This window comes from Mandrillus leucophaeus, unplaced genomic scaffold (genome assembly GCF_000951045.1).
Source record: "Mandrillus leucophaeus isolate KB7577 unplaced genomic scaffold, Mleu.le_1.0 Scaffold145, whole genome shotgun sequence".
Classification (NCBI taxonomy): Eukaryota; Metazoa; Chordata; class Mammalia; order Primates; family Cercopithecidae; genus Mandrillus; species Mandrillus leucophaeus.
The window spans coordinates 5,628,112-5,642,916 of NW_012101421.1; positions in this window are offsets into that span (position 1 = coordinate 5,628,112).

The window sequence follows — 14,805 nt, forward strand, 5'->3', positions numbered from 1 at the left end:
TGTATGGAGGTTGACAGGAATGAGGAGATGGAAGGGACCCAGTTCTTCTCAGGACACAGCTCAGCTTGCACGACTTCTGGATAATGGGACTGTAAAGTGATTTCTGTTTTTTCTCTCCTGGCTTGGAGCTTTCTGCAAATGGGACTGCTGCTGAACTTCAGTAATATGTGTTGTGCTTTTGGAATATATAGAGTGTTGCTTTCCCCTGGGTTTAAATCAACTAATGAGTACCCACAAAATGCCAGTCACTGGGCCAGGTGTAGGGAATGTGAGGGAGAGAGAGTGACAGACACTCCTTTGGGGGACTTGCAGTTGGCTGGTTAGGGGACTGCCCGGTGCTTAGGAGTGGTGACCAGGGCTGTGAGCCCTCCGTGCATGGTGCTATTAGTAGCAGCTGGAGAAACAAGTGGTGAATTGGGTGGGAGGGTGGACACTTCCCATCCACAGAGGAGAGGACTTGCTTTTCTTTTTCCTGCATTCACTCTGCCGAGTCCCATGAGTCATGAGGTGGGTGTGGGGCTGCAGATGATGCCCTGTGCTCTCAGATGCCTCCTCCGTTGGAATGCCGAGAGACGGGGAAGCCTTGCTGTCCATGTGATGATGGCCAGAGGCAGGGCCACCTGCCTGTAGGACACTATCTCTTGGTGGCTTTGGAGTATGAATTTGTGTGGTTTGTAGCTGGGATGGAGTGTGAGCGTGACTCCTCTCACCTCCCTTTCTGGCTGAGGAACCAGCAAGGCCACTGAGGTGGAGGGTGGGTTGGAAGGGTGGTGTCTTCTGTGATGGTGGGAGAAATTGGGGTAGAGGGATGACTGTGAGCAGGTGCCAGGTCTTGAGATCAGGTGTGAGGAGGAAGGGCAGAGCTAGATGACATAGCCCCAGAAGGTGGAAGAGCAACAGGAGGCCTGGAGGTGTCCCTTTTGGCCCTATGTGACACTGAGCCAGAACAGGCCAGAGAACAGTCGCCTTCTCTCCAGAGGGTTATGGGGGAAGAACATTCTTGGGGATCTCCAGAAGGGTAGTATGTTGTCTGTTTTCTTTGCTGCTGAATCTCAGGTAAGGCCCCTTCTGTTGTGGGGGTGGGTGAAGGGGTAAGGTGGGAGCAGGTACACTAGTAGGGAGCCAGGGCAATCCTGGAGCCTGTGTCCCTAAAAGAAAGAGCAGGTTTGGGGGCCAGGGTTGGTAGGTTCCATGGGGGATTGGTGGGCACAGTGGGTTGGAGTTGCAAGATCCAGCCAGTCATTCCTTCTGCTGCTGCTCATCACCTGCACCTGGAACCTGGTGCCCCTTCATAAAGCATGAAGCATTCTTAGCTGCTAGTGACCTGGTGGTATCCTTTCTGTCCAGTCTTGTCCCTCCCTGCTGTCCACCTTAACTCCTTATATTCCTGGCTGCTTGTGCTTGCTGGCTTTGTCATCCTCTACCTCCTCCTTCCCACTTTCCCTGGTAGGGTCATCCTCATCTTAACAGATCTGGCATTAATTCACTCACTTATTCATTCCACTGACACTTATTGCTGCCTGTTGAGTGCCAGGAGTGGCTGCTGGGCACTGCCACCTGCCAACCCTCAGGCTGGAGGGTGACCCTCATGGGTGCCCCTTTGGCTGCCTGTTCTATGCAGCATAATGGCTCAAAAATGGCCTTTGAATCCCACGGACTTGCAATCTCCCTGAGCTTCAGTTTCTGCATCTGTAAGGTGGGGATGATCATGCCTGCCTGAGAGGGTGGCTGCGAGCCTGATGTGCTTTGACTCAGGAAATGTCTAGCCCAGGGCTTGGCCCACTCAGAAAGGGGGCGCCCAGCTGCTGCTGCTCCTCCTCTGTGTGTTATGTCAGGGCTGGGAGTCTCTGACAGGGGAAGTTGGGAACGCAAAGACCAGCAACAGGGAACACCATCAAATTCCTCCACGTAACACCAGGGCAAAGAAGACACTTATTTTTTTGTTTTTTGTTTTTAAGACTGCACTAGATGGGAATATTTGTAAGGCAAGAGTGCAGATCTTGAGGAGAGGCTTCAAATAGCATCTTTTACTCACCAAATGCAGCACATTTTCTGGAATGCTGTGGCCCTTGCTCGTTGGGGGGTCATAGTCCCAGGCACATCAGGCATCAGGATGCCTTTACCCACCCCTTCCCATACTCCCTGGGTTTCCCTGTGGTTGGGTGACGTGAAGCACTTGATCCCAGGGACAGAGGACTTCTCACCAGACTACCTTTCAGTTCTCAGCTCAGTTCAACACTGTTCTCTCCAGAGCACAAACTGCCAAGGCCACAGAAGGTGGGGAGTGAGCACCGGGAAGTAATGCACTCCTGTCACCAAGACTGCTCTCCCTGTTGCCACATGCCTAATCTCACCTCTTGTCCCCAGGCTTCACTAAATCCTGCCTCTTTCTCAAGACCATCCTCGACTACTTCAGTTTGATGCCCACAGGGGAGCAGAGCCCCCTTCAGCTTTTTGCTATAAAGTACTAGCTTATGGTAGACCAATCCTACTTCCGAAAACAACTGGAAGAAGCTGAGTGGACTCTAAATGATATGTAAGAAGACATTTAAACAGCTAGCCAGAACTTGTGGGGTCAAGACCCTGAAAAAAGGGGAAATTATTTGAAGTGAGCCCAGCATTCTCTGATGATTTTCCCTTTGAGGAATTTGTTGATTCCTAAGTAGCAAAGGCTGCTTTAAATTTACAGTATTCCCACAAGGATAGTCAAATAGACCAGTGGAACAGCATAGAGTCCCAAAGCATAACCACACATATGCAATGGGACAAGATTTGTCCTTTCACTAAATGGTACTAGGTCAGTGGGATATCCACGTGGAAATAAATGCATCTTGACCCTTATCTTGCAGTATGTACAAAACTCAATTCCAGATGAATCATTGACTTAAAGGTGAAAGGTAAAACAATAAAGTCCCTAGAAGATAACAAAGGAGAATATATTTACAACTTTGAGAAGGCAAAGATTTCAATACAGGACAGAAAAACACTAGCCATACAGGAATAAATAAGATCATTTGAAGTACATTAAAATTAAGATCTTCTGTTCATCTAGAGATACCCATGTAAGTGAAAAGGCAAGTCACAAAATGGGAGAAAATATTTATGTGTTATCTCTCTTTGTGTGTGTAAATATTCAACAAAAGACTCATATTCAAAATATATAAAAGGCTTCTTAAATAAGAAAATGACAGTCAAATAGAAAAATGAGGAAGAGACTTGAATAGGTACTCCATTCAAGATGGTCCCAAATGACCAGTAACCTTTATTCGTCAGGGAATGCAAATTAAAACTATAGTGATACTATTGCATACCCACCAGAATGGTTAAAATGTAAAAGCGTGATAATTTTAAGGATTAGAAAAGCTGTGGAACTAAAAGAACACCCACATACACACTTTTAAAAACTATTAGGCAGTTATGAAGCTGAACATATGCATGGTCTATGACCTAGCAATTCCACACGTAAATAAAAACTCCACAGCTATGTATATATATGTGCCCCAAAAGACATATACAAACAGAGCAGTCTGTGTGATACCAAAAAAACTGAAACAATGCAATGTTCATCAATAGTGGAATTGATACTTATAGAATATTCATAGAATAGAATACTGTACAGCCCTGAAAATGAATGTACAGTTACATCCCTGCAACATCATGGATGAATCTCACAGATATATAGTTGCAAGAAAGAATCTAGACACAGAAGTGTACATAATGCACATTGATATATCAAGTTCTAGTACAGGGAAAACTAATTTGTAATTTTCTAAGTCAAGATAGCAGTTTACTTTTGGAGTGGAGGGGGTTTTGACTGGCAGGGACAGGTGGGGGTCTCTGGGTGCTAGTAGTGCAAGCAGAACATTTCCTTATCTGAGTGGTAGTTCGATGGATGTGTTCACTGTGAAATTCATTGATTTATATAGCTTTCTACATGTGTTATACTTAAATAATAAAGTTTACTTAAAAAATAGATGGAAGCTATTGGTGTAGAATACCTTGGCTTTTGTAGTTTGGGAATTTGCTATCTGGAAGAGGAGAGGTAATGAGAAAGTCCCAGAAGTTTTTCAGATACTTTAACTTGAAGATTAGACAGAGGCAGGTTTATCCTTGTCCCTGAGTGCAGCGAGTGCTTTAGCACTGTGGTCTCTGAGGAGCCTGAGGACCAGGAAGCAGCAGAATAGCCATTTCTATGGCCCTTTCTTTCCTTCCGTTGCACTAGAGCTCCACCATCTTGCTTTATCCATAACAGATGGTGCTAGCAGTGGGGAGGGTGCTGTGGACTGGAGGAAGGAATCCAAAAGCTCCTTTTCCTCTCTCTTTCTCCTTCTCTTCCTTCCCTGTCTTTTCTTCTTACTCTGTTGCAAATAGTAAGAATTTTTGCCAGGCAGCCTACACCCACAGATTAAAAGACAAAAGGACATTTACTTAAAAGACAGATGTCAATTAGTGTACTAAGACACAAATGCTAAGACTTCAGAATGTCATAGAACCTAAACCCAGTGGGCAGTGCAGAGGGCTTCTTTGAGCAGGCAAGAATTCCATTGTCAGAATCTGAACGAGAAGTTTTAAAAACTTTCTTCAGGGAAAGAAAACCTCATCTGGTTTAACAGCACTGATCCCTGCATGCCAGGGCATAATTGACTCCTCCATGAGGGTATTTATCTATGCAGTGGTGTTGGCTGGGAGCACGCAGCAGTCAAGCCATGTCCAACTTTTGTGAGCATGGTGGTCAAGTCAAAATAAAAAAATGTCTTTTGCAAGCCCTGGGGTTTTCAGTCTGGCCCCTTCTTGGTAATGGGAAAGTCAAGGAAAGAAATAACAAGAAACCATTGAGTTGATGGGAATAGAAAGATTCAAATATGCCTGCCAGTGGCATAATTAGATTGACTTCTAATTTTCCTTTATATTTTCCTTGTTTTCAAGCTAACCAGATATGTTAAAAACTTATTTACTCTTAAAAACGTTGTCCTAATAGAACTTGCTCTTGATTCTTTTTTGTGCTGTTTCTCATGTATGAAATCAGAACTGAAAATTCTATTCACTGAATTGACAGACAATATGTTTAAATGGTGTTTTTCGCCACATATTTCACGCTTATAAAGTACTTCAGGCCAGGCGCAGTTGCTCACGCCTTGTAAGCCCAGCACTTTGGGAGGCTGAGGCGGGAGGATCTCTGAAGCCCAGGACTTTGAGACTAGCCTAGGCAACAGAATGAGACCCTGTCTCTACAAAAACATAATTAAAAGAAATTAGTAGTCGCAGATAGTTGGAGGCCGAGGTGGGAGGATCACTTGTGCCAAGTTTGAGGCTGCAGTGAGCTATGATTGCACCACTACACTCCAGCCTGGGCAACAGGGTGAGACCTTGTCTTTTTTATTTTTAAAATATAAAAAATTTAAAAGGTCCTTCAAATTGCTATACTTCTTGAGAAAATAATACTGAATTAATTGGTTTGTGAAAAAGTCCAAAGAATGTTGCTTGCTTAGGACAGAGAGATTTACCAGGAGCAGATACCCAGCCTAGCTGCCTGTGTTGCACTCTGCGTTTTCTCAGCTCAGACTTTGGCATTTTACATCCAGTGATTCAAGAGTTTTGCCCTTGCCGGGACCGGTTATCTTTGAACCAGACAAAAATAGGCACAAAATCAGTTGCTTTCAGTGATATCTCTGTAAAGTACATCATGAGGTTTCTTTGAAATGGGAGATTTTCCTGCTAATTTACGAAGCAGCTGAGGAGGCTCTCCAAGGCAGCTCAGATGTTTCTCCAATTCCCCAGGAGTGAATCTTTCCACTCAACAATGCTGAAATCATTGACTTTATCACCTTTGTTTCAATTGTTAAAAATTGTATTCATCAAAGATAAAGCTCACTGGAGTGCTGGCAGAGCCGCATTTGAGTTTTTTGCGAAGATTAGATGAATTAATCCAGGAATGGCATCTAGACTGATGCTTGGAATGCAGTAAATTATCAAAAAATGGCTTATTGTATAGGTATTAGCTTGGTGCAAATGTGTGGTCTTTGCCGTTACTCTCAATGGCAAAAACCGCAATTACTTTTGCACCCACCTAGTATATTGTGAGCCACTGCCAGATGTTTTACCTACAAAACCTCAACTCCTCACAATGACTCTGCAAGGTGGTTGGGAGTATCTCTCATTTCACTGATAAAGAAGAAGAGCATCAGAGAAGTTAAGTAATTTGGGTAAGGTCACACAGCTGGTGAACAGTAGTGTTGGGCACTGAACCCAAGTCTTTCCTCCCCACTGCCATCATCTGTCTCTTTCTCAAATTGGGATTTGAACCTCCTGGAAGGGTTATAGCAGTTTTCTTGGGGGATGGAGGGGTGGCATGACTTTTACAGTGTGAAAAATACTTCTTTGTGCTAGAGGTTGACAAATATTTTCTACAAAGGGTCACATAGTATTTTAGGCTTTGTGGGCCATACAGTCTCTGTTGCAATGACTCAACTCTGCCATTGTAGTGGGAAAGCACCACAGGCAATACTTAAACCAGTGTGTATGCCTGTGTTCCAATAAAGCTTTATTTATAGAATTAGGCTATGGGTCAGATTTGGCCCATGGGTTGTAGTTCTGTTCTCTTCAAGCCCCCCACATCCTTAGGTGCTTCCACTTCTCTGTTAACAGCATCACTGCCTGTCTTCCTGGAAGCTTTCCACTTTATCTGTTCAAATGTCAAAGTTACACCCTCTACTAATGTTTGAGAGCTGCCATGTGCTGGGCGCTGGGGAGAGGGCAATAGCCAGTACAAAGTTCCTGACTGCATGGACCTGGTATCTGGTGGGAGACAAGTGTTTGGCAGGTGGTGAAGATAAAAAGAGTAGGTGAAGGGGATAGAGAGTGACAGGGATCCTTTTTCATGTGGCGTAGCCCAGGAAGGACTCTGAAGACAGGGCAATGGAGCAGAGTCCTACAGGAGGGGAGAGAGGAGACCACATGGCTCTGGGTGAGGAGCATTCTGGGTGGGGGGCACAGCAAGTGCAAAGGTCCTGAGGTGGGAGTGTGCCTAGAGTGTTTGAGACACAGCTGGGAATCCAGAGTGGCTGGAGTGCAGCAAGCAGAAACAGGAGCTGTGCAAGGGAGTCAGACCAGGAAGGGGAAGTCCGTAGGGTCTGTGTGTCATTGTAGGGCTTACTGGGGGCAGTCACAGGGGAGTTTTGAGCAGCAGAGTGTCCTGATCTGACTCATACCACAAGGGATCCCTCTGGCTGTTGGGTGGAGAGAGCCTGTAGGGTGATTAGGGGTGGCTGCCGGGAGCCTCACTAGGCAGATGATGTTGGGAGAAGTCCAGAGATTCCTGAATGTATCATGAAGACAGAGCCGCATGTTTTCTCAATGGATTGCAGTAGAAAGTGGGAAGAGAGGGGTCAAGGTCGACTTGAGGTTTTGGCTGAAGCAGCTGGAAGGACAGAGCTACCCTTCACTGAGTTGGGAGGCTGTGGGAGATCAGGTTTATGGGGACATCAAGGACCTCATTTTGTGTGGTTAAGGTGGGGTTGTCAGTTGGACTTCCAAGTACAGATGTCAAATGGGCCATGGATTTTCAAGTTGGGAGTTCAGGCTGGAGTCACACAGTGGGGAATGAGCAAGGCATAGATGGTCTTGGTCTTTAAAGCCAGGGCTGGCTGGCATTGCCCAGGGAGTGAGTACAGAGAAAGTGTGGGAAAGATTGGGGGATTCTTGCCTGGAATCCCCCACCTCTGCTGATTTCACGCCCCAAGGCTCTTACCTAAAATCTACTTCCATTGCTTCCTTTCAAGTGAGTTATCCACATAGCTATGAGGGAACCGTGAAGTGCAACACCAGCTGTGTCCCTCCCCACTGAAACCTCTGGTATGTCTGCACCACCCGCAAAAGAGTACATAAGCACCTCTGTCTCATGTGATTTGTACCAGTCTGCGCAGCCAACCACTCTTGTACCCCCACCCTCAAATTCTGCCTCTGAGCAAAGCAAAGTGAAGTACTGTTGCTCTCGCTGCCTGTCCTGGTCTTCATGGCTCTTCTCACCTGGAACCCACTCCCTTACCCAACAGTATGTAATGGCATTAGCCACTGTGCCAAAGACTTCAAAGACCCTATAGTGGAGTCATTGTCATGTAGACTTAGGTCTTTTAAAGAGATTCTCTCAAGTTGATGAAGAAGGTGTTGGGGGTATAGTCACAGGCCTACTATGGCCCTCTCGGTGTGGGGGCTGCAGTGATGGGGTGGGGTGGGGTGGTGATGCAAGATGTGACTGGGGGGATGCAGAAAGAGGGAGTACATGAGTTTCAGCTGTGAAGAAGAACTGGCTCAAAGAAAGGATGAGGCCAGCTGGTACTGTAGCCCTGCCTAGTAGTGAGCAGGTTCCCAGCAATGCAACAGATGTCTTGAGGATGCCTGCATGGACCCAAGAGCCACATCCCAACAGGAGAGGAAATTCCAAGAGAGAACTAAGGCAGGGTACCCAGGGCACCATTGGGCCCATTGCCATCAACCTGAGACTTAGAAAGGGCAAATAGCTTTTACTTGCATATGCTAAGTCAAATCAATTGATATTGCCTGCCTGGGGTGCCATCTAGAGGGTGAGGTCTCTGAAGAAAGAATGCAGTGATTGATGAGTCAGGTCTACCAGGGAAGGTATGGGGCCAAGTGTTGGCCATTGTGAACTGACTGAGAGCTGTCCCTACTGAGTTTAGGAGGGCTTAGCACACCCCCATACACCTGGGAGGGAATCATGTTGTGTGAATTGCACATCTAGCTTGAAATTAACCAACTTAACTACAAACTCACCAGATATATCTGTTTTTCTAAAATGGAGTAGGGCAAAAGTCACAGGTTTTCTCCTTGTTCTTTGGTAGTGACCCCTAACATTACGTCTATGTCTAACATCATGGAGTGAATAACACGTAAGCTTCTTGACATGTGAAAACAAAGCATCTGAGAGAAAAGATAACCAAAGTAGCAGGAGATTTCACCAAAAGGAAATAACATTTGTGAAAACATTCTGAGCACTGTCAAGTGCTCTATAAATGTAAGGACTTATTGTGCGTTGCCTGAGGAGAACCACTCAGCCATAATGCTCACAGTTACCGGAGAGACTTGCCTTGTTACTTTTCCTTCCTACAATTAAGTTTCTTCTCTTGGAATGTGAAGAGACTCCCCGAGGATGGGCTTTGCCCGAATGGGTAGCTCCCTGCTGGTGAGCGCAGGCTGAAGGCAGGGGACCGTGGCGTGCAGGGCTGACCGTCCATCGTTTTGCTGCCTGGTGTATCCGGGAGGGATCCAGCCTGTGAAAAGCTGGCTGCTGCCTCCCGAGGTAGGCAGGGTGACTTGGCTTCCTGCAGGGAGGCCGAGATAGTCACTTTCCTCTTGTGCAGCCTGCTGTTTATGGGCACAGTCTTTTCCCAGGAGGAAGAACTTCTTGGGAAGCCACATCAAGGTTAGGGGGCCTTGGTGAATGCAGCATTAGAGCTGGAATCCTTTTCTGATGAGTGAATGAGTGAGTGAGCGCGCGAGTGAGCGAGCATGGAATCAGATCAGTGGAAAGCACATGGACCTCTGTGGCCCAGACTGAGCATGCTCATTTGGGAGCCAGCCTGCCCTGCCCTGCCCCTACCTTTAGATGAGACATTCCTTGCTGCTCCCCCAGGCTCCTCTCCTGCTGTTCCTGTTCTGATGATAGCCAGATCCCACCTGCTTCTGGGCGCGAATCTCTTTGTAAGATTTTGCTTGTTCTGATTTCCTCCAAAGAGGTATGTATCCACATCTTTCCCATTTTCTTTTGTAAATGGGTGAAACTCTAAACAATAAGGTACAAATAACTCTCTCTGCTGGCGTTTGAAACAGGCTACAAAATATTCTGGCATTCAAAAAAGGTTTGGATTGACTAATAATTTAAGAATATTCAAGAGGAGGGTTTTAGTCACTGTCTTAGCTTTTGTATATACTTAGTTGACAAAAGAACTGGATTGATTGTCAGAAAGTGCACTAGAAGTGAGTCTTTCTGCTTTATACGAGGCCTCTTGTTCTTCTGAGAATACTGATGTCAGTAGATAAACGTGGCAGAGTTTGCTGGCCTGAGCTCCCCTCTGCAACTGTAGGGCTTCTGTGGGGTGGATGTTAGGGGAGGTTCTGCTACAGCAGTCTGGAGCCAGTCGGGAGTGAGAAACCACACAGTGATCTAAACAGGGAAGTTTAATATGAAGAATCATTAACCTATGCTAGAAGAGTAACTATAGGATCAAAGAAAAGTCTGTGGTCCTCTAGGGCTGAGGGTACCAAAGGAAGGACAACCTTGGAAGGGGTTCAGTTCTTGTTGGGTGAGGATGGCAGGGAAGTTCGCTGATTTAGCCAGTGGGCAGTCATGGGACAAACAGGAAGCAACTTCCCAGAGCTCAGGAGGGATAGGGGAGCTGCAGCTGGTGCTGGTGTGTGGCCATGCAGGGGAGTGCGGCACTGGTGCAGGAAGGAGCCTGGAGTGCACACGGATAGGAGGATCATAGGAGACAAACCTGGGGGCAGGGGATGAGTGAGCAGAGGGAATCAATGTGCTGGTGGGCGGGAGGACTAGAGCACCAGTTGTGCATACTGAGAGGTGATTGCTGGGCTGTTCAGGGGCCGTGAGGTTGCTGGAAGAGGGCACCTTCTGGGTGTGGGGCTGGGCAACAGCCCTGCCTGGATGTCCTCCTCTCCTCCCCACTAGTCCCTTCCTCCTGCAGTGTTCCCTTCAGCCAGAGTCCTCTTCTGAGAAAGCTTAACACTGTGCTCACTGTAAAGGAGAAATGCTTGAAGGAACTCCTTCCATTATTGCAAAGCATGTATTGAAGGGTGAATTTGGAGCTGAGAGGCAATACCTTGCTAACTGGCATACCTGGGTTGCCTTCCCTGCAGCACCTGTGGCCCCAGGATGTCTGTGGGGATGTAGGCTGCCCCTTCCTCCAGGTGGCCCTATTTCTTTCAGAGTGTGGCTCACATAGGGGCTGGCTGCCCTTGCAAGGCTTCTCTTTGCCTTAAGGACAGAGGCCTAGAGGAAGGAGACATGCTTCTCTCTCACAGGTCTGCTAACAGCTCCAGGTGAAAGGAACTGAGCTGGAGCAGGCAGGTGCTCCTGCTAGAGATGTGTGTGACTTGAGGAACTTGACCCATTTTGGTTCTGGCAGTGTCAACTCTGGCTCACAGAGGATGCATTCTTTTCAAGCCAATGCAGGCCCCAGCCATAGAAATTCTGACTTAGTTGATGAGAATCAGGGTTGTGGCATCATCTCCCCAATCCCTCACCCCCTGCCATGTGGTTTTAAAGTGCAGCCAAGGTGGGGAGCCCTGATTTGAGTCAGACTCTGCCCCCTGGGGCAGGCCACCTCTTGGCTTGTGTACTCTTCTGTTTACTTGTGTGCCTCATTCATGTTTGCGATGAACATTGTGAGAGCAAAGATTGTTTTCATTCTCTTTGCACATCCGTCTCCCACACTGCCCTTAGCCAATGGCAGACTCGAACTTACACTGCACCCTCCAGCCTCGGTTCCCTGGAGCAGTGGAGTTGATGGTGCCTCCAGATTTATACCATAATCGACATAGAAACTAACTTCCTCCGCTGGGAGATATGACTTTCTAGACTTTATCAGGTTCTAATTTTTACTCGTCAAAGGAGGGAGTGAGGAAATTTAGTCTCAGAGAGGATGGCTGTCAGGCAAAGACAGCTGCTGCTGGCTACCTTTGTCTTGGAAGACTTGACCTGCTGACATGGAGGGGTGGTTGTTTGACAACTGGAATTCTTCTCCAGGAGTTTATTTACAAACTGCAAGGATTCCACGTAGTCTTCACTTAATTTGGTGGAAAGGATCCAAACCATTGTAAAGCTAATCCAAAGGAATGTACGATTCTGCCCTTTTGCGTTTATAACCATTTTTGCCTTGGCAGGATCTAACGTGAGCTATCATGGCCATTTCCAGATGTGAACAGTCCACCACGTTTACACAATCCAGTTGTCCTCCCTGCAGTGGCGTGTGGATGGAGCAGAGTCATCCATCTTTGTTTAACCACAGCTCTCAAAGTGTGGTTCCTGGACCAGCAGCTTCAGTGGCACCTAGGTGCTTATTAGAAATGCAGACTTTTGACCCCACTCCCACCCCTCCCAACCTGTTAATCCTGAAACTCTGGGAGTGGGACCCAGCACTCTGTTGTAAGAAGCCCTCCAGTGACTTATCCATGCTTAGGTTTGAGAACTGCTTCTCTATCCAGTAGTCAACCTAGATGGACACCTTAGCGCATCACAGTTTCATTTGTACTTTTTCTTTCTCTTTTCTTTTATAACCCCCAGTGCTTTCTCTGTATTCAGCCCTCTATTCTCCATGTGTACCTTTTGAATCAGATCCGTATTCCTGGCCAAGGTCAGATGTGCTGCCTTAGTGAGGCCTTGACTGACCCCTGTCCTCCAGCAGGTCTGCTCAAGCTCTTGCATTCTCTCTCTGACCCCTGTTGCATGTGGTCCCCCAACATCAGCAGCACTGGGCTCTTGTTAGAAAAATGAAATCCTGGCCCTGCCCCAGCTCTGTAGGTAGCTTCTATCCACTTTAAAGGTTAGCAAGCACTGATGAAACCACTCTGATTGTGTTAAAATAAGTCAGGTTTTTATGGATTACATTTTTAGTAATACTTATTCATTAGGAAAAAATGGGACATACAGAAAAGCCCAAGAAGCAAAGGCACCCAAGTTAAGGAGAGGCAGCTCTTGCCATAGACGCTGACATGAGCAGGCTCTCTGGGTATCCTTAGTAAGTGCCTGGCTCACTTTTGTTTTAGGAGGAGTGCTATTCAGATGACCTGTTTCTGAGACAGAAGCCATCCTTTCAACAACAGCTAACACCATGTCTTACACAGAACAGATGTTCAATAACTAGATAAGGACACAAAAAGGGGGTTTTAAGCATTCACTGCTCCTGTAAGGGTATTGTCTCTTTCTGGAGGTTGGAGTGTCCCGAATATTAATGAGGTAGGTCAAGGGTGTTTTGGGCTGAGTTCAGTCTTGATTCGGTGATCAGAATGTCTCCGTCCGGAATCTCTGTGGTTGGCTTTTCTGAGGGACAGTGAAGCTTGATGAAAAACTATTGCATGTAGCTCTCATTCCTGGCCAAGACTGCTCTGTACCAGAAAACTGACTTTCTGACTTACTGAGAAAACTAATGGGTAATCTGATTTAGGTTTTAGTGGAATGAAAGTATGACTGAGAGAGGGTAGGGGAAAGAGGGAATCGTCCTGTCTACCCCTCTGACTCCAAGATAAGGGACTAATTTATTCCTGTAAGGAGGCCTGGCAGCTGGTGAGAGGTGTTCTGAAGTGCTCCAGGGGCCAGCTTCAGCTCAGCACCCTGGCTGTGTGCCCCTTTCTTTCAGCAGGTGTGCCTGAGGCCTATCCCTACTCCTCTTGGCCTTGGGAGCAGCTGCAAATCTCCAGGGCCTGGGCTAGGCTCATGGATGCACATGGCAGTCACCTAGAACAGGGGCGTCTAATCTTTTGGCTTCCTTGGGCCACATTGGCAAATGAAGAATTGTCTTGGGCCACACATAAAATACACTAACACTAAGGAAAGCTGATAAGCTAAAAAAAAAGAACTTCAAAAAAATCTCATAATGTTTTAAGAAAGTTTTTGAATTTATGTTGGGCCACATTCAAAGCTGTCCTGGATGGCATGGAGCCCATGGGCCGCGGGTTGGACAAGCTTGGCCTAGTAGAAATGGCTGTAACCTTGGAGTCGTAAACTTCTAGACCTGTCCAGCTTTCCCCATTGCCCAGCTTTGCTGCCTGAAGGAAGTGTCCAGCTTGCCTTATATGGATGCTGCTGCTACATCTCTGTTCCTGGCCTCCAAGTGTGCAGAAACTTGGGTTCTCCTGTGCTCCTCACATGCCTCTGTTGCCAGACAGGGGTGGCTCTGAACAGTAGGCACAGAGGAACTAAAGCCTGAATGGTTCCTGCCTGTTCAGTCATTACCTTCCACAAGGGTGCATGAGGCTGTGTGAAAACCAGGTTCTACTCGTGCACATGACGGCACGGGCATCTCACTGGGAGAATAGCATGAACGTTGTGGCAACCTTTTAGGACATATGGCGTGTTCTTACACTGCACACATCTGGTGCTGCAGTGTCTGCTTGGCCAGAGCATTTCTCAATATCTAGGAAGGATTACTGTCTGCCTAAAACCAAATCATGTGGTGGCCATAAGAAACTGCATGTTTAGGCAAGTTATAAAGTAAGCAGGCGGTGGTGCTCATGTGTGCACCTCCATGAGGATGACGGGTATGAATTGTTTTCCAGAAAATCTCAAGTCCTTTCACCTTGAGTGCTGAACTGGAAAGGAACCTGAGTTGAGTCCTGTCACAAACGTATCACTGTCTGTGACCAAAAGCACTTGAACCATTTCTGGGGCCTGAAGAAAATTTTGATTTTGACATTTTAAAAGCCATCATTATAGTATGCTTTTTAGCTGTAGAGTATCTCTAGATCCCAATAAGATGGTGACTGATGACAGATCTGAATCTTACAGATGATAATCTATAAATTCAGATTTCACAGTGTATTCTCACTAGAAAATAGACTATGTTTAAAATGTTCATTGACCATCCTCAGCAACCAGCAACCTTAGATTGAAAATTAATTTCAGCTGAGCCCGGTGGCTCAACCTCCCCCCCGGCCCCCCGCCGTAATCCCAGCACTTTGTGAGGCCAACGTGGGCAGATCACCTGAGGTCAGGAGTTCGAGACCAGACTGGCCAACATGGTGAAACCCTGTTTCCACTAAAAATACAAAAAAAAAAAA